General features: G+C 45.3%; 1 long non-coding RNA gene across 1 annotated transcript; it reads right to left on the bottom strand.

The window, feature by feature from the left end:
* Positions 1-226: 226 nt before the first annotated feature.
* Positions 227-2250, bottom strand: LOC125556388. Its single transcript, XR_007305072.1, has 3 exons — positions 1933-2250; positions 1729-1816; positions 227-1105 (listed from the first exon to the last, which is right to left on the bottom strand). It is a non-coding gene; the product is annotated as an uncharacterized LOC125556388 (long non-coding RNA).
* Positions 2251-17033: the final 14783 nt, after the last annotated feature.

Genomic DNA, 17033 nt, shown 5'->3' with positions numbered 1-17033 from the left:
TAAACATGTCAAATTCTCTCAAAAAGACATGCGCAAAATTATCAAATCAGCATTGAACGTACCATATAGATGGATCTCTCAAAATATACTCTCATTCATCAATTCCTTTTCAGAAAATAAATGAAGTGCCTGGACCAATCTTAGCTCTGCTTGTATGTTGCTGCTCCAAGATCTTCCTCGAACTGGAGATTGACGGTCATATACTATGCATTAACTCTAGGCAGAAACTTATTATCATCTTCAAAATAAGCTCACGTGTAAGAAGATATCCATGAGAAGTACATCAAATTATGTATGAAAATATCTGAACCAAACAGAGCGCCTATTTATTCTCATCTCATAGTTTTCATTCACTAAAATGTGCCGTTGGCCTAATATGCATGTCTGACCAAAAGTGTGATGAGGTGTTGGATCAGAGGTTTTAGTTAGGTCATGAACTGATCCCATCACTCAACAGTTAACACGAGAGTTTGGCGAGAGCAACAGAAAGTATGGTTAGCATATACGAAACACAAGTACAGATCCATAAGCAGAGGACACATATGGCCTGTGTGTTACCTGTTGTGGTGAAACCGTATGCTTTTTGACCAAATATATATATGCAAGGCAACATGCAGATGAATAGCATGAAGATGTGGGCAAAAAGGCACACGTTTGTTTAAGTAGGTTTGATAGGATGCTTAAAATAAGAAGGTTTACTATAACCATGGGCCTTGTAGCAGAAGAAACAACAAAGTAACAATGCTGCCGAAACAAACGGGATCTAGGAATTAAAGCGTGGACAAAAGAATGCAAATACCGAATACTTGCAAGAATAGAAATGCAAATTAAAACGGATCTACTAACCCATAATTTTTAAATACAAATTATTTGAATATATTACAAATCAAAAGCTTGCAAGAATAGAGATGGTCAGATGGAACATACCGAATACCGACAGCGCACTAAAGACAATCACGAGGCAAATGCCCTTTCCGAGACCTCATTGCAGTAAATGTTCGAATAATATCCTTATCATCAACGGACTTGAGTACCACCTGCTCATTGTAACTTGTAACACATGACTTGAACCATTCATTATTGATCTTGCTACGCAGTTTGCTCCCTGTTAAAAATAAGAAAACAGTTTTCTCTCTATTAGTGCTTCGACAGAAAAAACAGAAGTGTTCATAAAACTTTAGAAAATTGACAAATAAAAAATACAGTCATGCAAACTTAAAGAAAATGACATGTTTGGCTTGACAGAACAAGGATTATAGGATCAGGAAAATCAGCTTTATCGACAAAATCTGATCTATATAACTTTAAAGTAGATACTTGGTTGCAGCTAAAATAGAATCAAGTGCTGCCGGTAGGTCCGGTCCTCGGATTTTAGGGGCCCAGGGCGAAACAAAAATCCAGGGCCTTTAGTATAAAGGTCTAAATAATAATCAATCTATGCAGACATAAATTTAGAGGCCAAAAAAAGGGCATCTAAAATCATTAAGCATATCAAATAATAAAATCATCCGAGATGCAAATTAGTAAATTAGTAATGATAGTAACTATCTATCTCATCCAACAATTTTTTCTCAAAGCATACTTTCAAGATGGCATGACAGTACTAAAATTGAAAAGGACAACTATTTTTGGAAATTAGCATAAAGCTACGATAATATAAGATCCAGTTAAAAATCATCATCAAGAATCTGCCTCTCGCCTCTGGTTCATAAAACCTGCTAGGCATACCTTATCTGGAATCTGCCTCTCACCTCTTTTTGTGGTGAACGGCGTTTATTATCACCTGGACGGCAGTGCTAATGACCTGATTGGTAAACTATAGAGATTAGAGAGGAGAAACAATCAGGCAAATCGTTGGACAAATCTAGAATCAGAAACGCATAGGTCGCTGCTCGTTCGGAGGAAGAAAGATGAACAGCCAGATGTACGTACCTGGTGGCGCTGACGTCCTAGACTCCAGTCGAAATCAAATTAGGGTGCGGCGGTGCGGACACACCAGGAACCTAATTAGGGTGCAACGAGGACGACACGCTGGATCCTCATAGGGAAGGCTCCCCCAAACCATGGAAGCTGGCGTGGTCGCGCGGAGGACGATGATGACGACAGGAGGAAGCTGAAGTGGGTGAGGTGGAGCTCCTCCATACGCGCACATGCCAACACCCGCCCGCCTGCGATGAGGACGACGCGCCGGCTCCTCATAGGGAATCCCCAAATCGTGGAATCTGGCAGGGTCACACGGAGGATGACGATGACGACAGGAGGAATTGGGGGAGGTGTAGCTTCACCATGGCCGAGTCGAGCGAAGGAGGTCGGCGGTGGCGATTTTTGTGGAGAGAAAGATCCGATCGGGATCGAGGGGGGGGAGTGGAGGTGCAGGCGTGCGTGCGACCACGTGGAGACGCGAAATCTACCCTGTGCCGCAGCGGTGGCGTCTCCCGGAGTTTGGCGGCAGGGATTGAAACCGCCCTGCCCTGGAGACTTGGCGGCGGCATTTCCCGGAGTTCGGCGGCGGGGGCGGCGTCTCCCTCTCGGACGGCGGCGGCGGCAACGATAGATGGGATCGATGGAGCTTTTTTTCGGGTGTGGGGTTTTTTTGGGGTGGCTGCGTGGATGGGTGGGGTGGGAAGAGGGTGAAAAAAACCAGCGAAAAAAAGCCGGACGAAAATGGTTAAATGAAAATAAAACCCGGAACGCGACCTACCAACTGAGACATTAGAAATAGAGATGAAATAAAACTGCAAGGTGTCCCAATACGTATTGGTGGAAAGGAGCACCTTTCAAAACTAATAGTCTTTTACCCTTTTTAGCTTAAACTTGTCTTAGAGTTATCCTTTTCGATCGAACTTACCTTTTCACTAAAACAAATAGTCTTGCTAAATCTTAATCTATTGAGATTTGGTTATGTCTCAGTCGACCTTGTATTCGTGGTATCATACATTGAGATTCATGCAAAACTTTCTTTTCGGATTTTCTTTTTTTTTCTTTCTTACATGGTATGTCATTTGAGTGAGACTTGGTTAAATCTCAGTAGACTGAGACATAGCCAAACCCTAAAGAGAGAATTCCTTATTTAACACCGTGTCTAAAATTTATGCCCTATTTGACATCAACAAATAATGTGTTTCCTATCTAACAACGAGTCTAAATTTTTATGCCTTTTATAACACTTATGTTCATTTTAAGTCTAAATGACACCTGAAATGACCATTTTGCCCTCGTGTGGTATGTTTGTGTGCCCGTGCGTGTGATGTTGCATGTGTTTGTGTGCGCGTACGTGTGCTGCTGTGGGTGTTTGCTATTGCGTGTGTACGTGCATACTGTTGTGTGCAGTAGCAAAGGCAGGAATATTTTTCTGGTGTAGCGGAGCTTATGAAGGAGAAATTTGTGTATGATATAATTTTGGAAGAACTTACTACAATACTGGATGTATATTACTTCACATTTACCAAATACAACACAGATCGAAAAGCTAAATATTAACGTTCAAAATACCTTACTAGATGATAATTATATGGATGACTGTTCACCAATTTACTAGACCAAACTAATTGATTCGTCTTTCATCAACGAGAAGTCATTGGAATAAATGTACCACATAATTATAACTAGAGAAAACCGAGTGCATACCCTTAGTCGCAAGGGTGGTATGGACGTAATCCATTACGTGCGGATGTGTGACGTGCAGTCCAATACATTATGCAGGGAAATGCCCCAGCAGGAGGCATGGCCCAGCTCAGAACTTTAAAATCTATCAAACTAATTACTAGACACGTACGTTTCTCTCAAAAAAATATTATGCGTACGTATTTGCACCGGAGTTTAGGTATGGCATGAGCTAAACCTTGCCAAATATCTGGCTTCGCCACTGGGTGCGTGCGTCTGTGCTGTTGTGTGTGTTGCGGCGTGCGTGTGTGCACTGGTAGAAAAAGGGCATATAGTCCCGGTTCGTAAGGGCCTTTAGTCCCGGTTTCTGAACCGGGACTAAAGTGTCGGTACTAATGCCCTGTACCTTTACTCCCGGTTCAATCCAGAACCGGGACTGATGGGCCTCCACGTGGGCAGTGCGTAGAGCCCAGGCAGGAGACCCTTTGGTCCCGGTTGGTGGCATCAACCGGGACCAATAGGCATCCACGCGTCAGGTTTTTTGGGGGGGGGTTTTTTTTTTTTTTTGGGGGGGGGGGGGTTTGGGGGGGTTTTGGGGGGTTAATTTAGGTGTTTCATATATTGTGTTAGCTAGCTATAATTAATAGAGAGAAGTGTCCTCGCTTACGTCCGTGCTTGGTCGACGCTACGTACTATACATACGTATAGAGACGACTAGACACGCTAGTTAGCTAGTAAGCAAACGGAGAAAACAGAAGATCGTCATCAACATATATGCATACAGAGAGAAGTGATATCGACCACCTCTCCTTCTCCGATAGATTGGTCGAACAACAAGTTCTCATATATCTATCCGACACTACCGGCTACATATATACAATAATTATCTCTTACAAATATAATCATACGGACTCATGGTCCACATAGTATTCTCCGTCTTCAGCGATCACTTGGTCAGGAAAGAATGCCGCCAATTCCTCTTGAATTGCTCGCATGCGAGCTGGTGCTAGGAGTTCATCCCGCTTCCGAAACATCTAATTTAAAGAAGGGGGTCAATACATATATATATGAATGAATGAAACTCAATACAAATTATGGTAATAAAATAAAATTGTGAATGTTGTTATTTACGTACTTCATATTGTTCGTCAGAGTACCCGCCCCGCTCACAGGTCGTGTGGCGGATGGACTCGCAGACGTAGTATCCACAGAAATCATTCCCTTTTTCCTGCCACAACCACTTTACAAGAAATAGAGGTCAATCAAACTGATAAGCAAGAATGCTAAATGGTATTGATGAAACTAGCGCTTGAATCACTAGGAGATGCGCGGAATATGCTACTATAGTACTTACTTTCGGGTGTCTAAATTCCAGCTCCTTCGGCAGTTCCGGAACTGTTCTGGTGAATTTTCTCCAAACCCTGCCGGACAAAGAAAACAATTACTTGATATCAGGAAATGAACAAAGTTGCTGATATGGTGGATAATGATCGATTTAACTTACTTCTTGAGGATTTCAGTCATGTCCGCATACTCCTGGGGATCTTTTCGTTTAGAGTCCAAGACAGTTACTACTCCCTGCTCAAGCCTAATCTCTAGCAGAATATAGTGGAAACTGCACATGCATGCATAACTCATCAATTACATTACTATAACCTGGACTAATATATAAGGGAAACCGAATATGCACAAGACAGTAACACTCACTTGAAGTTGTAAGGAAAGAGTATTATATCTTTGTTTTCATTTTTTTTAATGATCGTAGCAAGTTGGCCTCGGTATCTCCGGGACGATGTTGAACCTCAGTTGCATCTATGAGATATGTGTTAACGAACCCAATATCACTGATTTTTCTTTTCTTCAATTCGGCGATCTTCATTCTGCATAATATAGTGAGGATAATTATAAATACATGCAATGAAAGAGATGAGCTATATAGAGAGACTTAATGACAGAAGTAGTAGTACTTACAGACAGTAGCAGGTGATCGTTGTTTTATCGAGGGCCAATTGATTGAAAAACTGATAGAACTCCTCAAATGGAATAGGCAACAGTTCAATTCCAACGAGGTCATGCTCCGGTTTAACTCTCGCATACAAAGTACTCCTTCCTCCAGACTCTCTGCAGATTTTCAAGTACCAATCATGTAATCTTCGCATCATCGTTGTTAAAGATTTTTCATCTTTGACGAGAGGCTTCCCGTACTCGTATCTTTGTATCTGCACCTCCATGGTATCATAATGTACATCGTCGGGCAGGTAATCGTCAACATTGCCATAACCGGGCACCATCCTCGGATCGACGATGTCGCTAGGCACCTTGAGGGGGGGCACGATTGCTTCGCTTGTTCGCCGAGCTAAGCAATTTGTTTCCCAGCTGCTCGTCGTTCTTTCAGCCTTTGATCACTGACTGTACTTCCTGACCGCTCCGCTTCAGCCCATGTCTTTGCAATAATGCGCTCATAGTTGCCTTTCGGCGGAGACTTGGGTGGTTTTGCCAGGGCAGCCAGAGTGCGCTTCACTTTCATCGGATCTACCTTCTCATCCGGAGGTGGATGTCTCTTTGCTCTCAACCCTTGAAACCAGTCATCCACTTCGGTTCGCGCGATCTCGGCGTTCTCCTCCGGGGTCCTCTCATATGGTAACTTCTCTGGAGTCTTCAGAGAAGGACCGAATCTGTATGTCCTCCCGCCTCTGGTTGTACTGCTAGACGCCGACCGAGCAGACGGAGCGGTTGTCTTCTTTACTTGCTTACGAGGCGGAGGAGAAGGACTACGACGCGCCGGAGCAGCTGGAGCGGCGGCAGGTCTCTTCCGCCCTTGCTGACGAGGCGGAGAAGGAGGAGGCTGGCTGCTCGGGCGCGTCGGCGCAGGCGGAGAAGGAGGCGGAGTGCCGCCACGCGCCGGAGAAGGAGCCGGCCGAGGGCCCTGATCGTCACTCGCCGGAGGAGGAGGCGGTGGAGGAGGTGGAGTGCCCTGACTCGCCGGAGGAGGAGGAGGCGGATGTGTCCAGTTCGGAAGGTTGATGAGCTCCTTCCGCCATAGGCATGGAGTCTTCACAGCAGACCCCAGCCGAGTCTCCCCTTCACCGGTAGGGTGGTCAAGCTGGAGGTCCTCAAATCCCTCCGTTATTTCATCCACCATCACCCTAGCATATCCTTCTGGAATCGGCCGGCAGTGAAAAGTTGCGCCGGGTTCAGTAGGATAAACAGAGCCAACAGCCGCCTTGACCTTCAAATTCATCCATTGCGTCATAAGGTGGCAATTTTGAGACTCCGTGATAGCATCCATGGGATAGCTGGCAGGAGCCATCAAGGCATGCTCCGGCTGAAGCAGCTCGGTGGAAGCCACGTTGCTTCTGTGCTGAGATGGCGGGGTAGCTTCGGGGGAGGCTTCGGCAGTACGTTTGCTGCGATTTGCTTCTCGTTCCTCTATCGCGTCTACCCTTGCTTGCAGCGCCTGCATTTGGGTCTGCTGCACTTTTTTCCTCCTCTCATGGGATTTGTAACCGCATGCGTCCGGAAACCCAACGTTCCACGGAATGGAGCCTGGCGTGCCTCGTGTCCGTCCAGGGTGCTCAGGATTCCCGAGGGCCATTGTGAGCTCATCGTTCTCTTTGTCTGAAAAGAACTTCCCTTGCTGCGCTACTTCAATATACTGCTTAAGCTTCCTGACTGGTATGTCCATTTGATCGTTCGTCCAAATGCACTTTCCTGTTACAGGGTCCAAGGTTCCGCCAGCCCCGAAGAACCAAGTCCGGCAGTCTGGCCAGGTAATTGTCTCTGGTTCGATCCCTTTATCAACCAGATCATTCTCAGTCTTGGCCCACTTAGGCCGGGCTATGAGGTAGCCACCTGACCCCGTGCGATGGTGAAGCTTCTTCTTCGCAGCATTTTGCTTGTTTGTCGCCGACATCTTCTTACTCTTTTCTGATGTCTTGTGGGCCACAAATGCGGGCCAGTGATCTCTGATCTTCTCATATCTGCCCTTGAATTCTGGTGTCTCATTATTTTCGACAAACTTATTCAGCTCTTTCTTCCACCTCCTGAATAGTTCTGCCATCCTCTAGAAGCAAAAGACTTGATTAATTTCTCTTTAACTGGGTTCTCTGGATTATCCTCAGGCGGTAGGGTGAAATTTGACTTCAGCTCAGTCCAAAGATCATTTTTCTGCATATCATTGACATAAGACACCTCAGGGTCTTCTGTAGCCGGCTTAAACCATTGCTGGATGCTTATCGGGATCTTGTCCCTAACCAGAACCCCGCACTGAGCAACAAATGCGCTCTTTGTCCGGAGGGGTTCAATAGGTTGGCCGTCGGGCGCGATTGCTATGATCTCAAACTTTTCATCCGAGCTCAACTTTTTCTTCGGGCCTCGTCTCTTTACCGAAGTTGTGCTCGATCCGGAGGGCTAGAAAAAAGAACAAAGACTTAATTAATATGTGTACATACCAAAACAATGAATGCATCAATCAGCTAGTCAGCACAGGCTTAACTAATATATATACCTGGCCGGACTCGGTTCGGTCACCGGAGCCGTCATCACGGTCTCCTTCTTGCAACCGGCATTGGGTCACCGGAGCCGTCCTCATGTTCTTCTTCTTGCACCGGCATTAGGTCACCGTAGTCAGCTTGTTCACCCTCTCCTTCCAGACCATCGGTTTCGTTGAGAAACAACGAGACGGCATCACTTCCTTCTGCGATTATGTCCCTCAACAACGCTTCTTTTGCTTCGTCTAGGGCGGTGTCCATAGTTTCTACAAATATTTACAACATGGCAATTATTATTCAAACATGACAGATGGATATATTAGTGCCAAACGTAGAACTAGCTACCTAATCATAGTAAGCTATCGGGAGGGGGTATATATCGACAACGACGACACTACATCTATGTCCCTCGACGACCCTCGTTCCCGATAAAAAAAGAGGAAGAAGAAGAAAAAAAAAGAGGAGAAGAAAGAATAGAGGAGAAGAACTCCTCTATTCTTTCTTCTCCTCTTTTTTTTCTTCTTCCTCTTCTTTTTCTATCCTCTTCTTCCTCTCATGTTCGAGAGCATCGCCGAGGGGTCGGGAGGTTGCCTAGTGTCGAAGGATTCAACAAAACCATGTCTTCATCATTAGGCGAAAGTAACATGTGCATGATGGTACGAAGCTCTCCAAAGTTATTTTGGAACGGAGTCCTAGATAGGATAATTCGCTTTTTGGTACAAAGTTCAGCAAGAACCTTCCAAATATCATTATTTGGAAGGCCTTTGCTGAAATTCATACAAGAAGGCAAATTATCCTATCCGGGACACCATTCCAAAATAATTCTGGAGGACTTCGTCATGCCCTGGTTACTTCTGGCTAATGATGAAGCCATGGATTTCTTCAATACTTTGACACTGGAAAACCTCTCTCGACCCCTCGGCGATCCTCGACCCCTCGAACCCTCGACGACCCTAGAACCCTCGACCCCTCGGTGATCCTCTTCTTCCTCTCATGTTCGAGAGGATCGCCGAGGGGTCGGGAGGTTGCGTAGTGTCAAAAGATTCAACAAAACCATGTCTTCATCATTAGGCGAAAGTAACATGTGCATGATGGTACGAAGCTCTCCAAAGTTATTTTGGAACGGAGTCCTAGATAGGATAATTCGCTTTTTGGTACAAAGTTCAGCAAGAACCTTCCAAATATCGTTATTTGGAAGGCCTTTGCTAAAATTCATACAAAAAGGCAAATTATCCTATCCGGGACACCATTCCAAAATAATTTTGGAGGACTTCGTCATGCCCTGGTTACTTCCGGCTAATGATGAAGCCATGAATTTCTTCAATACTTTGACACTAGGAAACCTCTCTCGACCCCTCGGCGATCCTCGACCCCTCGAACCCTCGACGACCCTGGAACCCTCGACCCCTAGACGACCCTGGAATCCTCGACCCTCAACCCTATAGAACCCTCGAACCCTCGACCCTGAAACCCTCGACCCTTGACCCCTTAACGACCCTCGACCCTCTACCCTAGTTCCTGACCCTCGACCCCTCGGTGATCCTCGACACCCTCGTTCCCGATAAAAATTAAGAAGAAGAAGAAGAAGAAGAAAGAGGAGAAGAAGAAAGGAATAGCTAGAGGAGAAGATCGAAGAAAAAAAGAAGAAAAAAAGAGGAGAAGAAGAAAGGAATAGTGGAGAAGAAGAGAAAATAGAATATATTCTATTTTCTCTTCTTCTCCACTATTCCTTTCTTCTTCTCCTCTTCTTTTTCTTCTTTTTTCTTCTTCTTATTTATTTCTCCTCTTCTTCCTCTCCTCTTCTTCTTCTTATTTTGTTCTCTCGACCCCTCGTCCCTCTCTCGACCCCTCGACGACCCTCATCCCTGATAACATTTTTTTCTCCCCTCGCCACCTCTTGTCCCACTCTCGACCCCTCATCATCATCTATCACCCCCCTCATTTTCTTTAGCATATATCCATGAACAAAATAATAATTCATATATAGAAAAAATGCTATATGAACATACATACATATGAGCATATACAGAGAGCATATACATAGCCAAATCCATATACAGAGAGCATATACATACATACATAGCCATACATACATACATACATAGCCATACATACATACATACATACATACATACATACATAGCCATACATATGAGCCTCTCGGCGGCGATGGTCAGAGCGACAGGGATCGATGGGAAGGGGGGAGCTCACTGGGGGCGCGACGGGGAGGAGGCCGGCGACGGCGCGGGGGAGGCCGGCGACGCGGCGCGGGGCGACGGGGAGGGGGCCGGAGATGGCGCACGCAGCGACGAGGAGGAGGCCGACGACAGCGCAAGCAGCGACGGGGACAAGGCCTGCGGCGGCGCGGGGCGACGACGACGGGGAGCGGGCGACGACGGGCTCGGGGCGGCGACGACGACGACGAACGGCCTGGGGGCGTCGGGGGCGAATGGGAGCGGTTGGCGAAATTTTCACAAGCGCTACCTTATATACCCAGAGCAATGGTCCCGGTTCGTGGCACGAACCGTGACCAATGCCCCCCTTTGGTCCCGGTTGGTGGCACCAACCGGGACCAAATGCCAATTTTTAGCAGCCCAAAGGGCGGGAAGCGGCGACCTTTGGTTCCGGTTGGTGGCACCAACCGAGACCAATGGCCTTGTGCTGCCCCGCGCCCAAAAGTTTAGTCCCACCTCGCTAGTTGAGAGGGCTCAGGAGTGGTTTATAAGCGCTGTTGCGCCCACCCTCCCGAGCTCCTCTCAACTGCAGGCTTTCGGGCCTAATCTGTCACTGCAATGCCTGTGGGCCTATTGGGCCCGCTGCGTGCCTGAATCCTGGCCCATGGTAGGGTTTCTAGTCGTATTCAGGCCGTGGTGGCCCAGTAGGTGGCATTTTTTTTGTTTTTTTGTTGCTTTATTTATTTTCTTTTGTTTTTTGCTTTATTTTTTAATTCTTTATGCTTTTAGTTTTAGAAAAATTATAAACTTTTTGTTAATGCCATTAGTTTTCAAATTTGAAAATATTTTTTAGTTTTTTTGTTTTCTTTGTTGCTTTATTTATTTTATTTTGCAATTAACTTTACTATAAAAATAGTTTTTTCCTGTTTTTTGATTTGTTTTTTGCATTATTTATTTTATTTTGTTTTTTGCTTTAATTTTTAATTCTGTTTGCTTTTAGGTTAGCAAAATTATAAACTTTCTGTTAGTGCCATTAGTTTTAGAAAAATTATAAACTTTCTGTTAGTGCCATTAGTTTTCAAATTTGAATAGTTAAAATTTGAATTCTTTGAAAATTGTTTGAATCACAAGTTTGTGATTAACTTACTAAAAAATGAGAATAGATGAAAGTTGAAAGTTTCTGTTAGTGCCATTAGTTTTAGAAAGTTGAAAGTTGGCATGGGCCAGGGACTAATGGTCATGGTATTACGAGGGCCGAACCATAAGACATGAAAGCATTTCAAATGAACTCTGAAAAGGTTAAAAGTTGGGATGGTATTATAATTTCACCCACATAGCATGTGCATGTATAAAACGGACAATGGTAGCATGTTCATGTGTTACAAAGTTGCGGGAGAAAGTCTTCACTTTTTCTTTGCTTGTGTCATTTGCTTATTGCGCCGTAACCATGGATAATCTTCATTGTTTATCAGGATGCTTGGGTCAGCCTTGACATTTAAGGGAGGAATTTCATGAAACTTTTCATAATCTTCAGACATGTCTGTCTTGCCGTCCACTCCCAGGATGTCCCTTTTTCCTGAAAGAACTATGTGGCGCTTTGGCTCATCATATGATGTATTCGCTTCCTTATCTTTTCTTTTTCTCGGTTTGGTAGACATGTCCTTCACATAGATAACCTGTGCCACATCATTGGCTAGGACGAACGGTTCGTCAGTGTACCCAAGATTTTTCAGATCCACTGTTGTCATTCCGTACTGTGGGTCTACCTGTACCCCGCCGCCTAACAGATTGACCCATTTGCACTTAAATAAAGGGATCTTAAAATCAGGTTCGTAGTCAAGTTCCCATATGTCCACTATGTAACCATAATATGTATCCTTTCCGCTCTTGGTTGCTGCATCAAAGCGGACACCGCTGTTTTGGTTGGTGCTCTTTTGATCTTGGACGATCGTGTAAAATGTATTCCCATTTATCTCGTATCCTTTGTAAGTCAATACAGTCAAAGATGGTCCCCTGGACAACAAGTACAACTCATCACAAATAGTGTTGTCACCTTTGAGACGTGTTTCCAACCAACTGCTGAAAGTCCTGATGTGTTCACATGTAATCCAGTCGTCGCACTGCTCCGGGTGTTTGGAGCGCAGACTGTTCTTGTGTTCATCGACATATGGGGTCACCAAGGTAGAGTTCTATAGAACTGTGTAGTGTGCTTGAGACCAAGAATATCCGTCCCTGCATATTATTGAGTCTCTTCCAAGAGTGCCTTTTCCAGTCAGTCTCCCCTCATACCGCGATTTAGGGAGACCTATCTTGTTAAGGCCAGGAATGAAGTCAACACAAAACCCGATAACATCCTCTGTTTGATGGCCCATGGAGATGCTTCCTTCTGTCCTAGCGCGATTACGGACATATTTTTTTAGGACTCCCATGAACCTCTCAAAGGGGAACATATTGTCTAGAAATACGGGCCCCAGGATGACAATCTCGTCGACTAGATGAACTAGGACGTGCGTCATGATATTGAAGAAGGATGGTGGGAACACCAGCTCGAAACTGACAAGACATTGCGCCACATCACTCCTTAGCCTTGGTACGATTTCTGGATCGATCACCTTCTAAGAGATTGCATTGAGGAATGCACATAGCTTCACAATGGCTAATCGGACGTTTTCTGATAGAAGCCCCCTTAATGCAACCGGAAGCAGTTGCGTCATAATCACGTGGCAGTCATGAGACTTTAGGTTCTGAAACTTTTTCTCTCGCATATTTATTATTCCCTTTATATTCGACGAGAAGCCAGTCGTGACCTTCATACTGAGCAGGCATTCAAAGAAGATTTCTTTCTCTTCTTTCGTAAGAGCGTAGCTGGCAGGACCTTTATACTGCTTCGAAGGCATGCCGTCTTTTTCGTGCAAACGTTGCAGGTCCTCCCGTGCCTCAGGTGTATCTTTTGTCTTCCCATACACGCCCAAGAAGCCTAGCAGGTTCACGCAAAGGTTCTTCGTCACGTGCATCAAGTCGATTGAGGAGCGGACCTGTAGGTCTTTCCAGTAGGGTAGGTACCAAAATATAGATTTCTTCTTCCACATGGGTGCGTGTCCCTCAGCGTCATTCGGAACAGCTAGTCCACCGGGACCCTTTCCAAAGATTACGTAGTGTAAATCATTGACCATAGCAAGCACGTGATCACCGGTGCACATGGCGGGCTTCTTCCGGTGATCTGCCTCGCCTTTGAAATGCTTGCCTTTCTTTCGACATTGATGGTTGGTCGGAAGAAATCGACGATGGCCCAGGTACACATTCTTCCTGCATTTGTCCAGGTATATACTTTCAGTGTCATCTAAACAGTGCGTGCATGCGTGGTATCCTTTGTTTGTCTGTCCTGAAAGGTTACTAAGAGCGGGCCAATCGTTGATGGTCACGAACAGCAACTCCTTAAGGTTAAATTCCTCATGTCTGTGCTCATCCCACGTACGTACACCGTTTTCATTCCACAGCTGTAAAAGTTCTTCAACTAATGGCCTTAGGTACACATCAATTTCGTTGCCGGGTTGCTTAGGGCCTTGGGTGAGAACTGGCATCATAATGAACTTCCGCTTCATGCACATCCAAGGAGGAAGGTTATGCATACATAGAGTCACGGGCCAGGTGCTGTGATTGCTGCTCTGCTCCCCGAAAGGATTAATGCATCCGCGCTTAAAGCAAACCATACATTCCTTGGGTCCTTTGCAAACTCATCCCAGTACTTTCTCTCGATTTTTCTCCACTGCGACCCGTCAGCGGGTGCTCTCAACTTCCCATCTTTCTTTCGGTTCTCACTGTGCCATCACATCAACTTGGCATGCTCTTCGTTTTTGAACAGACGTTTCAACCGTGGTATTATAGGAGCATACCATATCACCTTCGCAGGAACCCTCTTCCTGGGGGGCTCGCCGTCAACATCACCAGGGTCATCTCGTCTGATCTTATACCGCAATGCACCGCATACCGGGCATGCGTTCAGATCCTTGTATGCACCGCGGTAGAGGATGCAGTCATTAGGGCATGCATGTATCTTCTCCACCTCCAATCCTAGAGGGCATACGACCTTCTTTGTTGCGTATGTACCGTCGGACAATTCGTTATCCTTTGGAAGCTTCTTCTTCAATATTTTCAGTAGCTTCTCAAATCCTTTGTGAGCCACAGCATTCTCTGCCTTCCACTGCAGCAATTCCAGTACGGTACCGAGCTTTGTGTTGCCATCTTCGCAATTGGGGTATAACCCTTTTTTGTGATCCTCTAACATGCGATCGAACTTCAGCTTCTCCTTTTGACTAATGCATTGCGTCCTTGCATCGACAATGACCCGACGGAGATCATCATCATCGGGCACATCGTCTGGTTCCTCTTGATCTTCAGCAGCTTCACCCGTTGCAGCATCGCACATCGTCTGGTTCCTCTTGATCTTCACCAGCTCCCCCCGTTGCAGCATCACCGTATTCAGGGGGCACATAGTTGTCATCGTAGTCTTCTTCTTCGCCGTCTTCCATCATAACCCTTATTTCTCCGTGCCTCGTCCAAACATTATAGTGTGGCATGAAACCCTTGTAAAGTAGGTGAGAGTGAAGGATTTTCTGGTTAGAGTAAGACCTCGTATTCCCACATTCAGTGCATGGACAACACATAAAACCATTCTGCTTGTTTGCCTCAGCCGCATCGAGAAACTCATGCACGCCCTTAATGTACTCGCGGGTGTGTCTGTCACCGTACATCCATTGCCGGTTCATCTGCGTGCATTATATATAATTAAGTGTCCAAATTAATAGAAGTTCATCATCACATTAAAACCAAAGTGCATACATAGTTCTCATCTAACAACATATAGCTCTCCAGAGCATCTAATTAATTAAACCATACATTGAAACTATGTAAAACATTTCAATGCGAAAACAAATGCGATCATAATCGCAACCAAGGTAACAATTGATCCAACGGCATAATGATATCAAGCCTCGGTATGAATGGCATATTTTTTAATCTTTCTAATCTTCAAGCGCATTGCATCCATCTTGATCTTGTGATCATCGACGACATCCGCAACATGCAACTCCATCATCTTCTCCTCCTCAATTTTTTTTCCTTCAACAAATTGTTTTCTTCTTCAACTAAATTTAACCTCTCGACAATAGGGTCGGTTGGCATTTCCGATTCACATACATCCTAGATAAATAAAATCTATGTCACGTTGGTCGGCATAATTTTCATAAACAATAAATGAACCAATAGTTATAAAGATAATATACATACCACATCCGAATCATAGACATGACGAGGGCCGACGGGGGCGGATACCAAAACCATCGCACTATATAAGATGCAATAATAAATGTAAGAAAATGATACAAGTATCTATCTAAACATACAAGTAAGAATATTTTTCCTTTCAGAAAGAAGATAAGAACAAGAGGCTCACCACGGTGGTGTCGGTGATGAGATCGGCGCGGGTGATCGACGGTGGTGAAGACGGGGACGGGGCGTGACGGACCGCTAAATCTAGACAAATCTCGAGGAAAATGGAGCTTGGAGGTCGAGCTTCGAGAGGAGAAAGCTTAAGTAGTGTGGCTCGGGCATTCCATCGAACACCTCATGTGCATAGGAGGTGAGCTAGAGCACCACAAAGCCCTCTCCCCCTCGGCCAGAAAAAACAGAGCACTGTGCTCTGCTCTTGCGCGAGGGGGTATATATAGGCACCTCATTGGTCCCGGTTGGTGACATGAGCCGGGGCTAAAGGGGAGCCTTTGGTCCCGGTTCAAGCCACCAACCGGGACCAATGGTGGTGGGCCAGGAGCGAGGCCCATTGGTCCCGGTTCATCCCACCAGTCGGGACCAAAAGGTCCAGATGAACCGGGACCAATGGCCCACGTGGCCCGGCCGCCCCCTGGGCTCACGAACCGGGACCAATGCCCACATTGGTCCCGGTTCTAGACTGAACCGGGACTAATGGGCTGACCCGGCCTGGACCAAAGCCCTGTTTTCTACTAGTGGTGTGTGTTGCTACCTGTGAGTGTGTTGCGCGCGCGCGCGTGTGTGTGATGCGTGTGTGCGTGTTGCTGTGTGTGAATTCTGCATGCTACTGCCCTCGCACTGATGTTGTGTGCCTGTGTTATTTTCTCGTACACACACATATCACATGAGGGGCAAAAGGGTCTTTTCAGATGTCCTTTAGGCTTAAAATAGACGAAAGTGTTATAAAAGGCATAAAATTTAGACTCGTTGTTAGATAAGGAAGAAAAGGTTTTTCAGTGTCAAATAAGGAAACAAAATTTAAGATAGTGCTAAATAAGGAATTGTTTCAACCCTAAAACAAAAGCATACAGAGTCATTGTGGAGACCAATTCTTCCTTCATTTCTGTTGTACTCTTTTACGAAAAAAGTTGCATGCTTTTTTTGACAAACCACGTGCATTCGGAGTTGATGCATTCAAAATTTCAAATTAAATAAGCTCTAATACGACAACAGGCTTGGTTGATCAGCGTTCTATGTGAGTAATAAGCTCTAACTAGAAATTAAGATTGGCAATATTGAACATTTTCTATAAGCTGGGTGGTAATTGTGTCTTTTCGCTAAGCTATTGATGTGAATGAATATATACCAGTACTACTACTAGACCGAGGGTCGACCTCTCCAGGAGACTTGGAAGCGGGGAAAAAACCCTCAAGATGGAGGCACACAATCACAGCGTGCGATGTTGTGGCTGCGGGATGTTGTGTATCCACCGTCCTACACA

The sequence above is a fragment of the Triticum urartu genome, chromosome 5, assembly GCF_003073215.2.
Source record: "Triticum urartu cultivar G1812 chromosome 5, Tu2.1, whole genome shotgun sequence".
NCBI classification, from domain to species: domain Eukaryota; kingdom Viridiplantae; phylum Streptophyta; class Magnoliopsida; order Poales; family Poaceae; genus Triticum; species Triticum urartu.
This window is presented reverse-complemented; position numbering and strand designations above follow the sequence as displayed.